The sequence below is a fragment of the Sminthopsis crassicaudata genome, chromosome 4 (genome assembly GCF_048593235.1).
Source record: "Sminthopsis crassicaudata isolate SCR6 chromosome 4, ASM4859323v1, whole genome shotgun sequence".
NCBI classification, from domain to species: domain Eukaryota; kingdom Metazoa; phylum Chordata; class Mammalia; order Dasyuromorphia; family Dasyuridae; genus Sminthopsis; species Sminthopsis crassicaudata.
In genome coordinates, this window is record NC_133620.1 from 93618144 (window position 1) to 93639094 (window position 20951).

Sequence of the window (20951 nt, forward strand, 5' to 3'; positions counted from 1 at the left end):
TCCCACCTAGAATGTCACCCAACCTGTATGACCTGTTCTGTGCCTAAGTTCAAAATGTATCTTCTGATAAAGTTATGTCTTAGGGAATAACCCTTTTCAACAGGAGGACAATCATTTGTTTTAATTTTTAAAGATCACATTAACTTGGTAAAATTGATATCTTTAATATATAGAACACTTTACAAATACTTTGAAAATCCTAATAAAAATATATGCTTCTCTGCAATCGAAATATAACAAAAAATTCTGAGATAACATTCTAACTTTTAAAAATGAAATCATATATAGGTATGTGTATTAAATATTTAGAACTATTTTTCTACTAATTATATGTAGTATTTCTAATGATATTTGTATGTGTATTTTGATTTCTTAATAAAATTCAGTGGATTTTTAGGAAAATAAAATTGTTATATTTTAAAAAAATATGTATTATCAACAGAGAGAAGAATGTAAACAGCAACTGTAAATTATAACTCCTTTAAAAATTCTAGAAAATAAATACAGGAAATTTACCAGTCCATTAAAAAAAATTAGTTCACCACTATCCAATCAGGATATGTGTAGATAGTAAAATACACGAAATCATCATTCTTTACAACTCGTTTTGCATAACATTTTTGTCCCTCTTTGAAAAGGCATGTTAGAGCATTTCACAATTTTACTTAGCAAGAAAAAGCAAAATCAAATCAATAAATGCCACTGTATTTGATATCTCTTATTTCAGAAAACCTGAAAATTCTTTTTAAAATATTTTATTTCTATTTATGTCACTGAATTTAGTCACTTCTAGAGTAGAAATGAACATTCAACCATTACATTAACAAAGCACTCTAGAATCAGGGAAGCTGCCTGACTATCTTTGTGATAAACATGACCATAATGCCATATGGACACGTCTTCAAGAGATGGCCAAGATTCTAATATGCTTTGCCTGTGGATGTAGTTTAACCCCACAAATACCTGAACTTCTTATGGACAACACACCCAATTGATGGTCGTTGGATGATCGGAAATGTTTCCTTTGAAGGCAAATTTGGAGGAGTAATGACATCACCTGAAAATCTGGACCTCTTTCTGATGTAACTGCATGAGTATTCCGGGAGGAGGGAAGAAGGAGAAAAGGGAGAGAGAGATGGTAGAGAAATGGAGTGTGGGAAGACAGAGGAAAGAGAGGGAAAAATCGAAGTTGGGAGGGGAAAGGAAGAAGAGAGAGAGAGAGAGAGAGAGAGAGAGAGAGAGAGAGAGAGAGAGAGAGAGAGAGAGAGAGAGAGAGAGAGAGATCGCACTTCATTCTTTCATTAATGGCATCATCAGCTATGCTGTAATCTTCTGCAAGATTTGGAAGTCTATCCATTAAACTCGGACTTTTTGCAGCTTTCCTACTGCAGGCTTCATTCCAACCATCCTTACTGTGCTTTTATAGGCAAATGATTCCTTGTGGAGCAATGTATTGATAATACTAAATAATCCAGATGTGAAATGGCATTAGGGAATTGGTTTCTAAATCAGATGAATCAGGTGGGGGCATATGATATGCTGCATGAGCTGTTGGGTCTCTGGGGACCTGGGGAACGATGGAAAAGGCATATGGTTGGGGGGGGGCGATGAAAGGGTTAAAATCAAGGCTGCCCAGGGTAAGAGAAAGGGGATATTGTTGTCTTTAATCTTTCCGCAGTGTGTGTAAGACTCCCATCCCTGATCTGCACATAGCAGTGGAATAGGCTTGGCATGCATTGCTGCGTGCAGGCTCCTTGATTGTAGAGAAGGGAGGAAAAAAAAAAAAAAACCTGGCTGGACTCCAGACAGGGCTAGAGCTCTGTTGATCATTATGTCTAGCCTTCAGGTGTCTCAGCTCACAGTGGGCGGTGGTGGGGGGAGGTGTAGATAACATGAGGGCAGACAAAGAAAATTAAATGGTGTATTTTTAAAAGATTATGTGAAAATTCACGTCAAAGTCCTGCTTTAAAATTAATCCTAAAGTCTCAGTGCCTCCCTCCTCTCCCCAATTAGAACACACAAGCCTCTGCTGGAGCAGATTTATTTAAGCCATAATTAGGAATGTCTGGAGTCCTTCAATAATTTCCTTTATTAGTTAATGTTTTTTGTTTTTTTTTAAATTATCAAAATAACCTTACCCTTACAAACTCTTCTTTTCTTCCCATGCTTTGTTATTGAGTAAGCTCTGATGCATCCACGAAAAACAGATTTGATTTCACCCCCCACCTCCCTCCACTACCACCCCCAGGAGACTTTTAGCATGCAACTTTTAAAAGATTTCGATGATTCTAGAAGTAAAGGCAAAATGCCCTAATAGGGTACATTATCTGAGTGTAGAAGGGATAAGTGAACAGCATCTTTTACCCATTTGGCTAGGTTTTCTTTTCTAAGGATAAAACCAAGTGCTTTTTTTTTTTTTTTTTTTTTTTTTTGCTTCTATTTGAAGTCCATAAATCTTACATGGAAAGCAACTTACATGCTAATCATATCTTTTTTGCTAACCAGCAACAATGAAAGAGAACCCCAAAATTATTTTTCCGTCTGGCAATCTTCTGTAAAGAAGCTTCCCTCCCCCCCCCCACTCCACCCTATTAGGAATTTCAGGGGGGAAAAATTCTTTATACATGGAGGGCTGGAATCTGAGACATTAAAGCTGTCTCTCCAGTCTACCATTACACTGACCAATTTCAGACTCCTGTAGAACTATTTGGATTTTATTTCTTATTTTAAAATTAAGCTTTGAAACCCTTCCACAACTATAAATACTATAAAAATGGAGAGGGCGGTTAAAAAAATAAATAGAAAGCCAGTCCTGGCTTGGATCCATTGTTCAAAATTTAAGAGCTATTTGCCCCCAAGTGCCTTAGCTGTCTTTCATTGCTAATTATAATAACTGTCAGATGTCTGGAAAGTCTACAGTGCCCTTGTCAGAGGAGTCAGCAAAGTTTGTCTTTTATTTTTCTTGGGGACAGATCAAACCTGATTAGACACAGAGACCAAATAGAAAAGAACAAAATACATATGTGTCTGCCTTCGGTTTTCCTTATGAACAAAGCGGCACATAGCTATGTTCTGCTGTGCAGCCCTCATGTAGCTACCCTAAGGGATGACTGACTTTTATTTTTTGTTCTTTTATCTTTATTAGACTGAAACAGCCAACATCTGGCCAGCAATAATTTTACTAGTAATTTGTATTCTTCTCAATATCCACAATCCCAGGTAGAGGTTTTATTTTTTTTTTTTAAGTCTCATATACTTTTTGCATATGGCATATAAACTATTTAAATCAGGGCATTTTATGAAAAAAAATCATACTTACAATTTCAAACCGCTTAGCTGTGTGAATTTCTTGTTACTGGATTGCAGAATTAGTCTGGTCCTTTTCTTTTGCAGGTGCAGAATTCCAGTTTTTTATGCCTGAGGAAGGCAGAAAAGTGCTTCATAAAGTCACTCCCAAGTCAGCCACTTGTGCTCAGACATCCCATTGCTTCTGTGAAAGCTGTACTATCTGCAGTTCTGAATTGAACTAAATTACAGCCCATGTGAAAGACAGGGGAAGGCAGTCATGTGGGACACACACAGCTACCCTATTGGCCACAAAGACATAACTTAGGCATTCTGCCTTTTTCACCATTGGTTAATAGTTAAAACTGAAAGCATCTAGGTCCACCTAGTGAGCTTATTTTCCTTTATGTGTGGAAGAATGACTGTAGGATTTTACAGTGACAGAATTAGTTAAGAAAGAGACTGAAGTCATCTTTCACAGAGACTGGTGGGTGGGGATTAGAAAGCTAGCTTGATATTTTTTTTGTTTTTTTTTTTTTTCCTTCAAGATTTCCCCCTCCCTCAAACACACACACACACACACACACACACACACACACACACACACACACACACACACACTCACTCACTCACTCACTCACTCACACCCTTCTCCTTTCCTGCAGTCTTGCCTGTTCTTTGCCTATCAGGAAAGCTTTCTTTTGCAGTTAACTTTGGCAGCAACAGAAAGCAAGGAAATCAGCATTATGTTGCTTTCAAAAAATTCAGTCCCAATTGAAATCCTCAATATTTTCAAAGAAAGTAATTTCAAATTGATCGCATTTTGATGCCTGCGCTAGTTCTACTAAAGTTCTAAGATGCCTGACCAGTATTCATTAGTATCACTTTCCTAAAGTCCACTTCCTTTGTGAATGACTGTTAATGTGCTAGAAAGCAGGAACTCTAAGCAAATCTATATCATTCTTGGATATGTACCATACAATAATGGCAGTGAAAGAATTAGAAATAGAAGTAGAATTGGCGAGAAATAGGGAAAGCCACTATCACTATGGAGCAATCTCCTTCATTTGTCTAATTGGATGATGTAAAATTAAACAAAATGATCTCACAGATGACATGAAAGACTTCTCAAATTTTTATATTTAAAAGTATGGTAGATATTTTGTTTTACAATCTCTACCCAAGAGTGTAAATTGTATAACATCCAATAATCTTCAAGGGTTTGTGTGAGTATGTGTGTGTTGTTTGTTTTTTTAATTTTGTTTGTTTGTTTGTTTTTACAAATTATGGGCAATCATATTTGTCTTTCATATAAATTTATTTTCAGAGTTATATATAACCTAAATTTACATGTCCATGTTTTGGAAAAGGATTCTCCATACCAGCAATGTTTGCCCACAGATCTAGGTCAGGATTTTCTCCATGGCTTACTGAATTTTCATATTTTTGCATAACTATAATAATATAATTTAGAATAAGATCCATTGCACTGATTGTGGATAGGGGATTATAGAAACTATTCCTGGGACTGAGATTATAACAGGAAGCAGTTTAACAGAATCTCCCTGAGATTATTTATATTTCTCCAGAAAATGAAGAGAACACCTTTGGCTGTGGACTACAATGGCAGCTGCTATGTCACATGGTAGTGTATGTTATCTGAGATGTGGAAAATTTGGACCATGCTTAGTGTTATGCTGTCTTTTCCTAGCAGATTCAGAGGTAGCATTATTTCTTTGGCATACATGATGGAGTATGCTTAAATTAAGGCTGGACTGGACACAGGGCTGCAAAGTATCAAGTTTACCATCAGAGTTTTCTTTATCATATTTTCACATCATGGTGTTAGATTAATTTAGTTACTCACTGTCTTTAGGCTAACAACTGAGTCCCTGGAGTTCCTTCATGTAATCTCTCTTCCCATGTAATCTATCCTTCCCAGGAGACACACACACTGAAATTATTGCTTCCTCTTTACTCTGCCCTACCCTCCCAGTTCCTCAACTAGATTGTAGGGGATATTGGGGACGTGGGTTACACATCACTGAATCCTTTTGAGGAACTAGGACAACACTTTGCATATGATAAGCACTCAATAAATGCTTGTTGAATGAATGAATGGATTCCATTAGTGATTGGCTCTTAGTGAGAAAAGCAATTTGGTAAACTAACTGACAATAATGTCAGGTCCCAGCCCTGCTGGTGATGAGAAGCAATTAATAGACTTAGAGGGTGACAATCCTTCTTTGCAGGGTTGAGGGGTAAGGGGGTGGTGGTGGGAAGTATGGTCCAAGCCATGGTTCAAAAGGGTAAACAGAATCTGAAGGCAAGGTCTAGCCAAACAGTTCACTGGAACAAAAAAGATTAATGGCAACAGGCAGGAGTTGTAAAACAAAGACTGAGCAATACAAAATCAGCAGAAATCTCTGAAGGTAAGGAATGACAAAAAACAGTAGATGCTTGTCTCACACTGAATATTTTCCCTCTCTCACCCAGCAAAGTATTCTCTCAGGGGCAGTTTACTATCGGCTTCTACCTTTCTCCAATCAAGTATATTGGACCAGAACAAAAAAATCTCTAGCAAAAATAACTCGCAGGATATTTGTACATTAAAGAAAGTACTTTCAGAAGCCAATAACAAGCCAACATAATGAATATCCTGTGGTAGAATTCCAGACACAATAATAAATAAATAAGTGAGATTTTTGGGGACAGGAGATCCTCCCCATAGTCGTTCATAAATCATATAAAATAAACCTCCAACTGTTCTGCCTATACAATTCATGACAGTCTTAGGTCTAAACAGATTTATATTTCCCCATGTCATGTGTTTAAGAAGGGATAATATCTAGTGGTATTATAGAAAGAGTCATGGACTAGGAGTCAGGGAAATGTGGTTTCAAATTCCATCTTTGGTATTTTTTAGTGGCGTCTTGGGTAAAAAACTTCTTAAACTTTTTTCCCCTTGCCACTCCTTTTTGCAAGAGAAATTTTTACATGACCCCAGATATGAAGGTATGTAAAACAGGTATACAAATCAGATATCTACTGACCCCCAATTCAGTGGGGTTGTAAATCATGGTTTAAGAAGCTTTGGGATAAATCATTTCAAAGCCTCAATTTCCTCATTTGTAAAAAGGGAATTTTTAATTTAAATTCTCCTTGGATAGTCTACATATTTTAAAATTCACAGGACTTTGATAAATTTACAATTTCAGAGTTTATTTCATATTTATTCAGAGAGAGTAAATAAAATTTTCTTTTTCATTACACCTTGACCAAATCTTGAATGATTTTGACATATGAAAAGAATAGCTTCTCATATAAAAAGAGCATTTAAGGTAACATTTTGTTTTATCAAATAATACTCTTTTTTCCTATTAAAAATAAAACATTGTGCATCTCCTGTTCACTATATTTTTAGTTAGTTAAGTGATTATAAAGATGTGGTCTACTACAGCATATAATTTGTGAAAGCTTGCCTATTGCCTTCTAATGTCTCAATCAGGGATACCTTTAATGTATATGTAGAATCATCATACATACAAACGCCAAACTGATATCTCTTAAGCACAAGCCTGATAATGTTTTTCTCCTGCTCAAGAAATTCCAGTGGCTCTTTATTGTTTCCAAGATAAAATCAAACTATTTGTTTCTATCAGAAGAATGCTGGGACTGGAGTAAAAAGGTACTGAGTTCAAATTCTACCTCAGACACTTAATAGTTGTGTGGCTCTGGGCAAGTGAATTAATCTCTATTTGCCTCAATTTCCTCAAAACTGAAAAAAAGAGATAGAAGATAACGGCAGTTATCCCAGAATTGGGGGATCAAATGAGATAATATTTATAAAAGTACTTAACACAGTATTTTAGCACATAGTAGGTGCTATATAAACATTTATTTCCTTCCTCCTTCTTTGCCTTCCAAGAACTTTACACAGTGACTGACATAAAATAGATGCTTAATATTTGTTTATCAAATGTGGATTCTGATGCTAGGACCACATCTAAAATCTTTCTGGCATGGTAGGACCTTGAAGTCTATTCAAATATCTTTGAGAACCCAGAACTTTCTGTATTACACAAAAAGGCACTCAGAGGATGACTTTGTGGCAGTTTCACAAGTAGTAGTTATTTAGTAAGTGCTCAAAATGAAGTCAGTTAGTTTGTATTTCTGTGATCAATAATCCTAAATTGCTGCTACAGAAGTTCATTCCTTTAAAGTTAATATTCATCTTGGAATTCTGTATGGCTAAATACCATGAGAAGCTATCATCTCAAAAGAATCAATATTATTAGTGATTCAACAGGCAATGGAAATAAGTTAGCTGCATCACATTTTTAGTGATAATGTTTACATAAGAAATGACATAAAACCCTAAGGATCTGCATGATGAAAAAGGTGGGGTGCCAATGTAATATTAAGGACAAAAGATAGCCCAAATTCTACCAATATCCTTCAGGTAGGGGAGAGAGAGACAGACAGAGAAAAAGAGACAGGGAAAGTGAGAGGGAGAGGGAGAGGGAAAGAGGGGGGGGGAAGAAGGGGGAAAAGAGAGAATAACCTTCAAATAAAACCTTTGAACTAAGTATAACCACAGGTAAGGCTACATCTAAGTGCTTTAGTAAGTGGGTCTAGAATCTGTGTCTGTGGGTCCTACAGAATACTGGGCTCATGATTAAATGCTGACTTGACACTAATACCTACCACAGGCTTACAGAAATTAACTTTAGGCAACAGACATGTGCATTCTGATAAAAACTTAATTGTAGGAAAAAAATGAAGAGATTTAGCAGTAGTACTGTCTGTTGAACTTGCATCACTCTTATATTGAATATTTAAAACTAAGAAACTAATGACTAGTTATGGAGATCTATTGATCAATTGTTTTAAAATAAAATGCATGATATTAGATATATATGATTCATAGATACTCAGTTCAAACAATAATTTAATATTTTATTTTAAATTTGTAAGTCCAAGTATTCTATAATTACACTATTATATGATCTATTATTTATTGGCTAACACTTCAAGATATTGTTTTCAAATATTTGACTTGCATATTCATTTTCTAGGAGAAAACAAACATTTGAATTAATATAGTATCTTGGTTCAGAGACAAAGACAAAATATAGTTTTTATTTTTAAGTAAATAAATATAGGGTTTAGACTTTTATCTTTTAAAAATATAGGCTGTACTTGTAGTTTCATTTCACATGAATTATGTAATCATGAGAAATTAATGCTTCCCAACAGAAAGGTCAAAATCATTACTTCCATTGGTCAAAAACTGCACAAAAAGGAAATAGAAATGTAAAACATATGACTGGATTAATTTTAATGTTTTTAGATATTAGGAAATCATAAGTAGGTTGTTTGGATTAAATTCAACTGGCAGTGATAATTTGACTGGCATGTGAGGTAGTTTTGTCTTCCAGTTTCTAATATGCTCAAAGTTTTTTTTTTTTTTTATTTTAGGGAGTTTGGGGGGTTGGATTTTTTTGGTTGGGGTGCTCACTCTGCAAATAAGCTTTTAAAATATAAAACTCTTGCTGAAAGTTGTATCAGTTTAAATTCCACATTCATGAATAGCTCTTTTTATGTCACCCTTTCCTTATTCTCTCCTTCTTTCTTTCTCCTCCCTCTCTCCTACTGCCTTTGCTTCTAGAAGTCTCTGACTGCCCTTCTTTCTCTCTTTTTTTGTGTCTCTGTCTTTCTCTGCCTCTGTCTCTCTGTTACTCTGTCTTTTCCACTCCCTCTAGTTCTAGAACTGGAAGTTATAAGACATACATTGAAATCAATGTTCCACTCCCTTCCATTTTTGTGATCTAGTCAAATCATGTCACTTTGGGTACCCCGTCTATAGGATGAAGAGGTAGAATAAGATGATCCTACATGTTTCCAATGGAAAATTCCTATGATTTGATGAAAACTTGAGGTAGGTCTCATTTCATGGCTGACAATTCATTATTTGGCCAGTTTAGACAATGGATCCTCCTAGACGTGAGTTTCCACACAACTCCCCTCTTTTTAATGTTGCTGTACATGTGGAGATCATTAGTCAGGTCAAGATCTGAGAATAACACTTAGCTTTGTAAAATGAATGACAGATTCTGCTTCTACTCCAGAGAATACATATAGAGATCCCCAGAAGCATGAAACAAAGTTGTTATCCTATCCTATTGAATCCAGGATTGCTTAGTTTCATTTCTAATGAGGCAGTGTGGTATAGTGAATGCAGTTTTGACTTAGGAAAACCAGGGTTTAAATTTTGTGTCTGATGCTTACCAACTTATCAAGTTACTTTGTATGTTTGCATCCTCATATAAAGTCTATTAAAGGAGAAAGTTGATTCTCTTAGGGCACTTCCATCTTTAAATCTTTGATCCTATGATGTCCCTTACTATTAACCTTTCTGATAACTTTTATCAGAAAAGGTCAACTCCATATGACCTTGCTAACAAGTTATGACTAAAATGCTCTACAAGTATTTGGAATACAGATCTAGTAATGGTATTGCTAGGTCAAAGGGGATGCACAGTTTGATAGCCCTTTGAGGATAGTTTCAGATTGTTCTTCAAATCTTGATCTGGAGTTCAGCGTGCACTACACCACATATGTACCAAGCAGGTATAAGAATGCCTCTGATGTCTCTAGACACCATAAAGGGCCAAATTCAGTTTCCATTTTTCAAAGAAGGTCCCTGCCAAGATCCCCTGACCAAGAGAAATAGTAAGGATCAGAGATTTAGAGCCTATATTACATATTCTTGAAAGATCAAAAGATTCTTATTTCTATCTAAAGAGTGTTTCAGAGCCTAATGCACTAGTAGCAAGTATTTTTTCCATCTGTAAGTTCAGAACTGCCTAACTGTTGAAGTTATTGCTATCCTACTATAGCTCTGAGAAATATGGGAAGGGTTAATTTATAATTCTTCCTCAACAAATTAGGAGAACAAGGATAATTTATCTATCAGATCTTTAGAGAAGGGAGGAATTTATGGTCAAAGAAGAACTAAAGAACATTATGAAAGGCAAAATGGACAACTTTGATTACATTAAATTAAAAAGGTTTTTGTACAAACAAACCCAACAGAAACAAGATTAAAAGGGAAGTAAGAAGATGGGAAAAAGTCTTTACAGCAAGTATTTCTGATAAATGTCTCATTTCTAAAATATATAAAAACTGTATCAAAATTTTAAGATTACAAATCATCCTTCAATTGATAAATGGTCAAAGGATACGAACAGACTATTTTCAAATGATGAAATTAAAGCTATTTATAGTCATATGAGAAAATGCTGCAAAACACTATTGATTAGAGAAATGCATGTTAAAAACAACTCTGAGGTACCAATTTACACCTCTCAGATTGGCTAAGATGATAGGAAAAGAAAATGATAAATGTTAGAAGGGATGTGAGAAAACTGGGACACTAATACATTATTAGTGGAATTGTGAAATGGTCTAACCATTTTGAAGAACAATCTGAAACTATCTTCAAAGGGCTATCAAACTGTGCATACCCTTTGATATAGCAATGCCATTACTAGATCTATATTCCAAAGAAATTGTAAAGGAGTGAAAAGGAGCCCATATATAAACATACTTGTAGCAGCTCTTTTTGTGGCAGAAAAGAATTGGAAAAGGAATGGATGTTCATCAGTTGGGGAATGGTTGAACAACCTGTGGTGCATGAAGGTAATGGAATATTATTGTAACGAACAAGCTGATTATCGAAAGGCCTGGAAAGATTTATATGAACTGATGCTGAGCAAAACTACCAGAACCAGGAATATATTGTACACAATAATAGCAAGAAATTACAATGATCGACTATGAAAGACTTGGTTCTTCTCAGCAGTTCAGTGATCCAAAGCAATTCCAATAGACTTTGGATAGAAAATGCCATCTGCATCCAGAAAAAGATCTAAGGAGACTGAATGTAAATCAACACATGCTATGTTCTCCTTCCCCCTCCCCCCCCCTTTCCCCTCTCCTCCTTCTCCTCCTCCTCCTCCTCCTCTTCCTCCTCCTCCTCCTCCTCCTCCTCCTCCTCCTCCTCCTCCTCCTCCTCCTCCTCTCCTCCTCCTCCTCCTCCTTCTTCTTTCTTCTTCTTCTTCTTCTTCTTCTTCTTCTTCTTCTTCTTCTTCTTCTTCTTCTTCTTCTTCTTCTTCTTCTTCTTCTTCTTCTTCTTCTTCTTCTTCTTCTTCTTCTTCTTTTCTTCTTCTTCTCTCCTTCTCCTTCTTCTTCTTCTTCTTCTTCTTCTTCTTCTTCTTCTTCTTCTTCTTCTTCTTTTTCTTTTCTTCTTCTCTCCTTCTTCTTCTTTTTCTTTTTCTTTCTTTCTTTCTTTCTTTCTTTCTTTCTTTCTTTCTTTCTTTCTTTCTTTCTTTCTTTCTTTCTTTCTTTCTTTCTTTCTTTCTTTCTTTCTTTCTTTCTTTCTTTCTTTCTTTCTTTCTTTCTTTCTTTCTTTCTTTCTTCCTTTCTTCCTTTCTTGCTTTCTTTCTTCTTCTTTTCTACTGTTTTTTTATCTCTCCCATGGTTTCTCCTTTTGCTCTATTTTTTCTCTCCCAATGTGATTCATAAAGCAATGCATATTAAAAATAAATAAACTTACTACAATACTTAAAAAATAATTCCTCCTCTTGTCTTATAATTTAATAGCCCTTCAATAAAACAACTCTGTATTCACACCACATAGTGTGACTATGGTTCTCTCCATTGACACATGAGGAACTGAAGTCCTGATCAGTGAAGTGATTTGCTCATAGTCCCACAGAAAATAGATACCATAGCCAGGAATTTAACTTGGATCTTTATAATCTAAATTCAGTATTTTGTACTATTCAGAGGGTTAATCAGAGATCATGATGAGGGAAGAAGAAAGCACCCAACCTCAAAGGCACTAAGAAAGAAAACCAAATAAATCAATAAAATAAGTCGGACTTAATTAAGAATGGCTAACATTCTTAGCATCAAAAAATAAAACAAAATGTTCTTGCCAGCATACCTCAGAATAATTCATTACTATGATATTGGAAGAAGGAAATGGTGTTACTTCTATAGCTTGTTGTTGTTTTGTTTTGTTTTGTTTTGTTTTTGTTTTTTTATTTTGTTTTGTTTTTTGTTTGTTTTTCTTAACTTTTTTTTTAAGTGTGCAACAAAAAAAAAAAATTATTAGCATCTGGCTCACCTGTTACTGAACCTGGTCATCTCAAAACTTAATATTAAGACTTAAAAGAGTTCTAAGTACAAAACAATGCTATCATTGACATTTTGAGATTTCATAATAAAGTCAACAATAACAGCCCACCTCTAAAATTCATAACCAAGTAACCAAATTCACAATAGCTTATTATACAGGGTACTTTCATGTATCCATGCTCTCATGAATGTGTGTACTGTCCTCAAAGCTACAGATCAATCAAAAACAACCAAAGGGTAATAGGATAATAGATTTACATCTGGAATAGATCTTATCAGTCATTAAATCCAACATATGAGGTGACCAAAGTCAAGAGAGGCTGATTGCTCTGGATCACACAAAAATCAAACATCTAAGAAAGAGACAAACCTAGTCTTCCTGATTCCCAGGAGAGTGGCATGAGGGTACTTCAGCTCATTTATTCTCTTTCTGTGCAAATCTTGTCCATACTTTATTAGAAACTTTTATCTAGAAGATCTACCAAATGCACTATAGGCCTTTGTCTAAGATTTTAACCTCCATTAGTATCCATAAAGCATTATAGCTGTCTGCCTGTTAACCTTTAGTATAACAAAAGGTTTAGCATAATTAGCTAATCAAAAGGCTTTTATTAAATATCTTTTAAAGTGATAGGTACTGTTCTAGGCACTAGTTACTCAAAAAAAAAAAAAAAAAGGAAACATGCTCATCTCAAGGAAATTTATTCTTTAGGAGTGTGTGTATAAATATTTGTATACATATATATACATATGTTCAGATATACATTTTACATATATATGCACACATGTACAAAACTCATATGTGATAAGTTAGAGAGAAAACATTAGCTGCTATGGGAATCGTGAAAGACCTCATGCAGGAGATGAAATTTGATGCAAACTAGGCATTGTAAAATGAGTGCAGGAGGGGGCATCCCAGGCCATGCAGACAAGTAACAGAACACAGTGCTTATAAATGTCACAGCTAAAAAAAAATGTCATGTCCTATATAAGTAATAGAAAGCAAGCAATTTGATTGGATTAGAGAATGTATGAATGTATAACAAACCTGGAAAAGTAAGTTGGAGATAGGTTGGAGAAAAGTTTCATTTTATTCTTAAGGCAATTGGGAAATAATTTAGTTAACTTAGCAGGGATGCCCTATGATTAGTTTATGATCAGAAAGATGCTTTAGAAATATCTCTTTGGGAGTTGAGTGAAGATTAGGCAGGAGACAGAAAAGTTCTGAAGAATGGGGACAAATAAAGAGGCTATTGTCACATAGTTCAGGCAAGTGTTGATGAGGACCTGAATGAAGAGGTGGATAGGAACAGACAGGGCAGCCATGTAAGTATTAAAAAATGGATTTCAAGCAAGATATTATGGAGGTAGAATCAACAAGAGTAGACCTTTGAGTAGATAGGATAGACAAGGTAGACAACCAGTTCAAAGTGCCCTGAGGACAGTTGTGATAAGGCAGTAAAGATCATGAGATAAATTAGACTGCACATATATATATGTCTGGAAGTCATCTGTAGAGAAAATAACTTCTATTGCAACCATACACTTCTGGAACTATATATTTTACTACTCTTTGGCAAGTCATCATTATTCATATTCCGTAAAATTCTGCCCAATATGCACTTCTCATTTGCTCTTTTGATCACCCTCAGTTTTGATTATTTATGCCATCGTGATATGCTATGATTTACAATTTGTCAAAAAAATAAGTAGGTAAATGTTGGTGTTAAAAAGATAGGATTTTATATAAGAAGACAATTTGCCAACTATTTATAGAACACTGCCCTAAGAGTTATGGAGAAATGTGAAAATTTATATAAGGTACATATTTTTAAGGAGTTTAAAAATCCTAACATAAGGAGATCAAAATACACATATAACATATATAATGGCAAAAGAAACTATAACATGTAAGTATTTTAAAGACTTACAAAGTAATTTATGCAATTATTTAATATTTTAAAATTTGCAAAGTACTTCCCTCCAATAGCCCTGGGAAATGAATAGTGCAAATATCATTATCCTAATTTTTTTGGGGGGAGAGGAAACTAAGTTAAAGTGATTTATTCAGAGTCAGAGTCATATCTCTTCCACTCAGTAAATTGTTAGATGTATATTAAGACATCTAATTACTCAACAAACTTGCATTATAACTTATCTAAAGCATATGAATTCTGTCTCTTCACCTACTTTTACACCTTTTTTTAATTTCAACTTTAAATAACCGGTTTCTAGTAGGAAATTTATTAATCTTGTCATAGGTAGTTTGATTTGAGAATGGGAAAACAAGAATCTATTGAAAATAAGGGTCACTAGAGCAGGAAATGTCTGAATCATACTGAATATAGAGTAGGCTAATATTGGAATTTATAGTCAGAGCATAAGGACTTGAACAGACAAAACTATAGGAAATAACTTCCTTGACTGTCTTTGACATAGTTTGTTGAACTCTGACAACTGAACTTTTATGCCTCTAGTTTTAGGCTTCTGTTTCTGAAAGGATGTAAGAAAACTTTCTAAGTTATTGCCATCCAAATCTGTCACCTCCTACTTCCAGTTGAAATTTCTCCTTTCTGTGTCTGCAATTCCACAGTGCCAAACATCCAAAGGAAGAATGAATAAAATTAGCCTTACTGATTTTTCTCAATATCCAGATGCTGGACTTCCTATAGACAAAGTATTTGGTTATTAACTAAGATATGCATTTTCAATTGTAATATTTGGTACTGTATGGCAAAAATAATTAGGAATAAGTTAATATAATATTTTAGAAGGAGAAAGACACAATGAATTATTGTTTTAACTGGTCTCTTAGCATTTCATTCAAATTGTAAAACTACTATAATTTTTTTTTGTAAAAGACATCACAGATTTTATTGCCTTCTTGTGAATGAAGACAAAAACAGAAAATGGATTGGTAGAAATTAGTTATTATATATCATATACCTTATTATTCAGAGATTGACAGAAAACTAATATGAATTTCAATCAAGGCAAAATCTGTACAAGTGCAAATATAACAAAAATTTGTGGATGTTGAACCTGTTTACATGAGTAGCTCTTTGATTATTGTATATTATATGATTATTGTATATTTGTAGTAGATCCCCTATGTTATGTGGCTATGGATCACGAAATGTAGCCATTTAATAAAATTAAGATGATAAATAACAAAGACATTGAAAAGATGCACAGTGGGCTTAAGTAGGACATAGTTTATTGCCAATGATGATATGATATAAGAGGAATTATTAATAAGATATCCTTCTGGTTATGCTGTGAGATGGAGAGACAAAAACAAAGGGACAATTCAGATGGGGAATTATCACTCCTGCTGACCCCAAAATATTTAAAGAATTAAAGGAAAGGTGCCAAGGTAAATTCTTTATGAAACTTGTGGATCAGGAAAATAAAATTTTAATGAAATTATTTTCAGAAAGGAAAAGGAAAAGATAAGTATATTTTTAATTTGGAAAGTCAAAAATCATTCATTCAATGAGTATTCATTAAAACACTACATGGATATGAGGACAAATAAGACATAGACTTATGATTTTAGTAAGTTAGTATTCAGTTAAAGAAAACAAAATTTGTAAAATAAATGCAAAATTAACCAAGGTTTGGTAAATGACTAAATATGTGATAAATTCATGAAAGAGTCATGAAAAAATGCCATATAGGATTAGGGATGAATTCAATTGAATTAAACAAATAGTTATTAGTACCCTATTATGCCCAAATCTCTTTTACTGAAACGACAAAAGCAAAAAAATCATCTATCACAAACAATTAAGGAGCAACAAGAAAGGCATTATAGAAGAGATGGCATTTGATCCTGCCTTAGAAAGATGAAAGTATCTATTTATATAATTAGTATTTAGATCCATAAGTGTTGTCAGCATTGTACAGAATGCAATGCTTCCATGCTTTCTCATTCTATACAGTACTTGGTCATATTTCTGATGAATCTTCCATAAATAATTTACCTTGATGCCTTTCCTTTATTTTTTAAATGTTTTGGGGTCAGCAGGGTATGACAATTTCCACCTGGATTATCCTTTTGTTTTTCTCTCTCAGTCTCATAACATAACCAGAAGCATACCTTCCTAATAATCCCTCTCATACCATATCAGCATTGGTAAACAAAAACAAAACCAAAACAAAACAAAACAAAAGACAAAACACAAAATCCTATAGCCTACTTAAGCCTACCATGCATCTTTTTGATGCCGTTATCTATTATTTTAATTTTATTAAAAGGCTACATTGCATGATTCATATCTCTATAATATCACTTTTAAAATATTGGTGTTAGAAAAAAAAATTCAATTGAAAAACCTTGGATTTAGACTGTTTGATTTAAGTTCTGTTTCCTACCTCCTCTGATGACAAATCACTTCATCTCTGTTATAATTTTTCTATCTCTAGGCTAAAGGGACTGGTACCATTCAGTAATTTTTTTTGGCAGTTTTATGAATGTGACATAGAACAAGTCAATCAATTTTGTGGTATTTTTTTGGTTATTTTGATTCATCCTATCCATGACCAATTACCTAATTTAGTTGGTCTGTCTTTACTTCTATAAACATTTGTTTTCAGTTGCATTTATTTATTTATTTATTTTGGGGAGGCAATCATGGTAAAATGACTTTGTACAGAGTCATATATCTGGTAGTGTCTGAAGTCAGATTTGAAGTCTGAAGTCAAATTTGAATTCAGGTCATCCTGACTCCAGGGTTGATGCTTCATGCCCTGCCTTTCCTAACTTACTCTGTGTTTTCCCCTGCCTATATCTTGTAAGGTAGACTCATAGTATTTTATACATTCTGAAGTAATTTTAAATGGAATGTCTCCAGCTCTTCTCAGTGGTTTTTATTGATATCATCTGGAGAGGGAAAGGTCAAGAATCTCAAGAGAAATAAAGAAAAGATATGGGAACTAATGGTATTAGTGATGCCAGGTCTCAAACTATACTTCAAAGTAGTTTTTATTTTAAAAAATTATTATTGATTGAGAAACAGACCAATCAGTGGAATAAATTAGGTATTCTACATACAGAATACAAATGTATTTAATATTTCAGTACTCAGTAAACACAAAAACCCAAACATTCAGTAAAAACAAAGACCCAAAGATTCACTATTAAAAAAAAAAAACTATTAGAAAAATTGGATTCAGATCAAACTTTTACATATTATATAAAGATAAGTTTCAAAAAAATACATAACCTGAATGGGAAAAGTTACAACATAAAAAAATTAGAGAAAAATAAGAGGAAATATATCTATCAGATGTATGGATAGAAGAAATGTTCATGACCAAAAATATAGAAAGGATTATAGAAGATAAAATAAACAATTTTGATTTAAAATTAAAATGTTTTTATACAAATATAATAACTATCTTGTAAACAAATCTTTACAACAAGTTACTCTTATAAAGTCTAATTTCCAAAATATATAAGGAAAGAATTCAAATTTATAAGAATAATACTCTTATCATAATAAATCCCTTATCATTTTATTTTCCCCTTCCTCTGAAGGAAGACTCTTAGCTACTATTCCTTTCATGGACTCCATGAGTTGAATCCCTTATCATTTTATTTTCCCCTTCCTCTGAGAAATAAGTTGGAGTGGAACTAGGATGAAGGTTTTTATCTTGAAATTTGATTCATAATTGCCTTTATTTTTAAAATAAATTGCATTTTTCAAATAATATTAAATTTATGATCTCTGCATTCCAACAACTCTCCTCCACTACTGAATGAAAGGAGAGAGAGAGAGAGAGAGAGGGGGGGGGGGAAAGAAAGAGAGAGGGAAAGGGAAAGAGGAAGGAAGTAATGAAGGAAGGAGAATGGAAAGGAGAGATGGAGAGAGGGAGGGAGGGAAGGAGGGAGGGAGGGAGAGAGGAAAGAAGAAGCATATTTAACTTAGTTGAACACCAAATCAACAGGAAGAGAGTAAGAAGGAAACCTTGAACTATATATGCCTACACAATCAAAACAAATTCTGACATTTGACATGTGAAGGAAAAAAGTTTTGCTCTGCATCTTGAATCAATAACCTCTCTAAGGAAATGGCTAACATGATTTATTATTAGTTTTCTGGAATTGTGGTTGGTCATTGAATTGATCTCTTAAGTCTTACAAACTTGTTTCCATTTACAATGTTAATGTTATAGATTGTTCTTTATTCTGATATCAGTTCATATAATTCTTCCTGTATTTTTTCTGAAACCATCCCTTTCAACTTTTTAAAAAATGTATTACAGTATTCCTTTGTATGTATGTACAATAATTTGCCAGAAATTTCCCCAAGTGATGGCTCTGGTTCCCTTTAAAATTTTGTCAGCATAAATTACAGATTTATTTTGTGTATATTGAGCCTGATCTTCCTGATTTCAGTTTTTTATGTGACATTAACATTTGGACATTGATGTGGTAAAATCCAAATTTGGTTGTTTCATCTGATAAAAAAAAGACTATTGTTTTTAAAATACTGGCAGATCAGTCCTTCCAATTTCTGCTTTTCTCCATTTGCACAAATACTAATAGAATTATTTAGTTTAGTTGAGTATCAAGTTGAGATCCCTAAAAGGCTCTTTTTAATTCTTAGTAGTTTTCATCTGTTTTGTAAGATGAAGGTATTTGTTGCATCTTCTCAATAATGGTTCAAAAATTAACTCATATTTTAAACAAGCATTGCCTTTGGCTGGCATTTTGTTCTGTCTCCAAGGGTTTTTCTGTGCTTTTTTGACCTCTTTGTTACTTGAACTTTCCTAAGAAACCATGAAGACAATGTCTCTGTACTTACCCATTTCTATTTTTTTAAGGTAATATGTTATTTAAATAAATTGGCTTGCAGTCAGTGAAATTGCATATGATATTTTCCCTTTTTTACCTTTTATCATAATTAGTTTTTACTTTGATGTCTAATCTAACTAGTCAATAATTTGCATACCAATATGTGTATTATGAAATTACTATTTGTATAAATCCGTTTATGATGTCCTTCAGTATTTGCCACATACATTATGTTTTCTCTGTAGATATTTTATTCTATGATGAACAGGAAATACAAGGTATTTAAGTAGTCTAGAAGCCACATTTAATTTTTACTTAATTTCTACCCCTTGATCCATAATTTTTAATGTAATTTTCACTCTCCTCATGCCCATTTTCTTTTAGCTAAAGTAATTTAATTACTCTATTTGGATTACCAAACAGGCAAATTTATTTAGTTAAGTAGCTAAATTAAGACACACTATTCTTAGATAATGAAGCTCATAGAAAAATATCAGATATCACAGTAAAAGAAGGAAATCAATTTGACCAAGGAGGTACTTTTGTGCCATACAAATACAATTTTTTGTTTCCTCAGATGTAAAAATATTCTCACTCAAGGAAATGTAGTTTTCTGTCATCCTGCTATGGCACACACATTTGTATAGTTAATTCATATGTGAGGTTTTAGGTGTTAGATAGCTTTCAATCTATTTTCTGATTTATCTCTGTTTGTTGCTAGGCTTTTTTTATTTCTTCTATTCTTCCTCTCTTCAAATAACTATCTTAATCTCAAACTCTTTATACTCTGAAAATGAGAAGTTCACAAGTAACCAGAAAATGAAGTCTACTCTTGGTGGGAGCAGGCAGTGGGGGTTTGTCTCTAACTCCTGTAATTACAGAAAGTTGTTCTGAGAAGTAGAATTTATTATATATTTCTAGTTGGATCTTTTAAATAGGCATTCCTCATTGCCTATTAAGATCTACAATTCTGAGAGTTGCTAGGCCCACCAGATATCTCAGTGCATATGATCTCTACCAACATAATCAATTCCAATCCCTCTCTCAACTCTTGGGTGGTCTAAAATTGAGATAATTCATTAAACCCTTTGAAAAGCATCTGCCATCCACATTTTTTTACTTTGATGAAAGAAATTATTTTATACTTTACTTAAGGGAAGTTAATACCCCCAAAGAGTCTCCATCAGTACCATGCCTTGCATTAGTAGATGCCAAATTTGATACTTGGCTACTCAAAAGCAATCTCCCTTAGTAACTTATGAAAATTTAAATTAAATTAGATTAATAATTTAAAAAGAAAGTTCTTTCAGTGAAGCTTGAAAGGGAAAAGTGTTTTTTTTTTCATTTTACAATTATGAGCACAAATGCTAACTAAAAATTTGAGTTTTCTGAATGGGAAAAAATCCTCACAAATATATTTTCTTTAAAAATTATAGAATACTAGAAAAGAATATTTCTTCAATCCTAGAGAGTGACAACAATTCATGGCAGTAGGAATCTGTAATGAAAACTAGAAAGTACCATGGCATAGTTTAGAATTTACCAGTCTAGGAATGAAAGGAACTAGAATCTAGTCTAGTCTAGCTTCTGAGATTAGCTAACATCATGACCTTGGGCAAGTGATTTGAAATATCAGTGTTACATTCTGTTACATTAT

General features: G+C 33.6%; 1 long non-coding RNA gene across 1 annotated transcript in view; it reads right to left on the reverse strand.

Moving 5' to 3' along the window:
• The window catches only part of LOC141565536 (uncharacterized), an 89151-nt gene extending 85615 nt beyond the window's left edge, over positions 1 to 3536 (reverse strand). The window contains exon 1 of the long non-coding RNA XR_012489049.1: positions 3320 to 3536. This is a non-coding gene — a long non-coding RNA (uncharacterized LOC141565536). The remainder of the gene's footprint in view (positions 1 to 3319) is intronic.
• Between the last annotated feature and the right edge of the window lie 17415 nt (positions 3537 to 20951).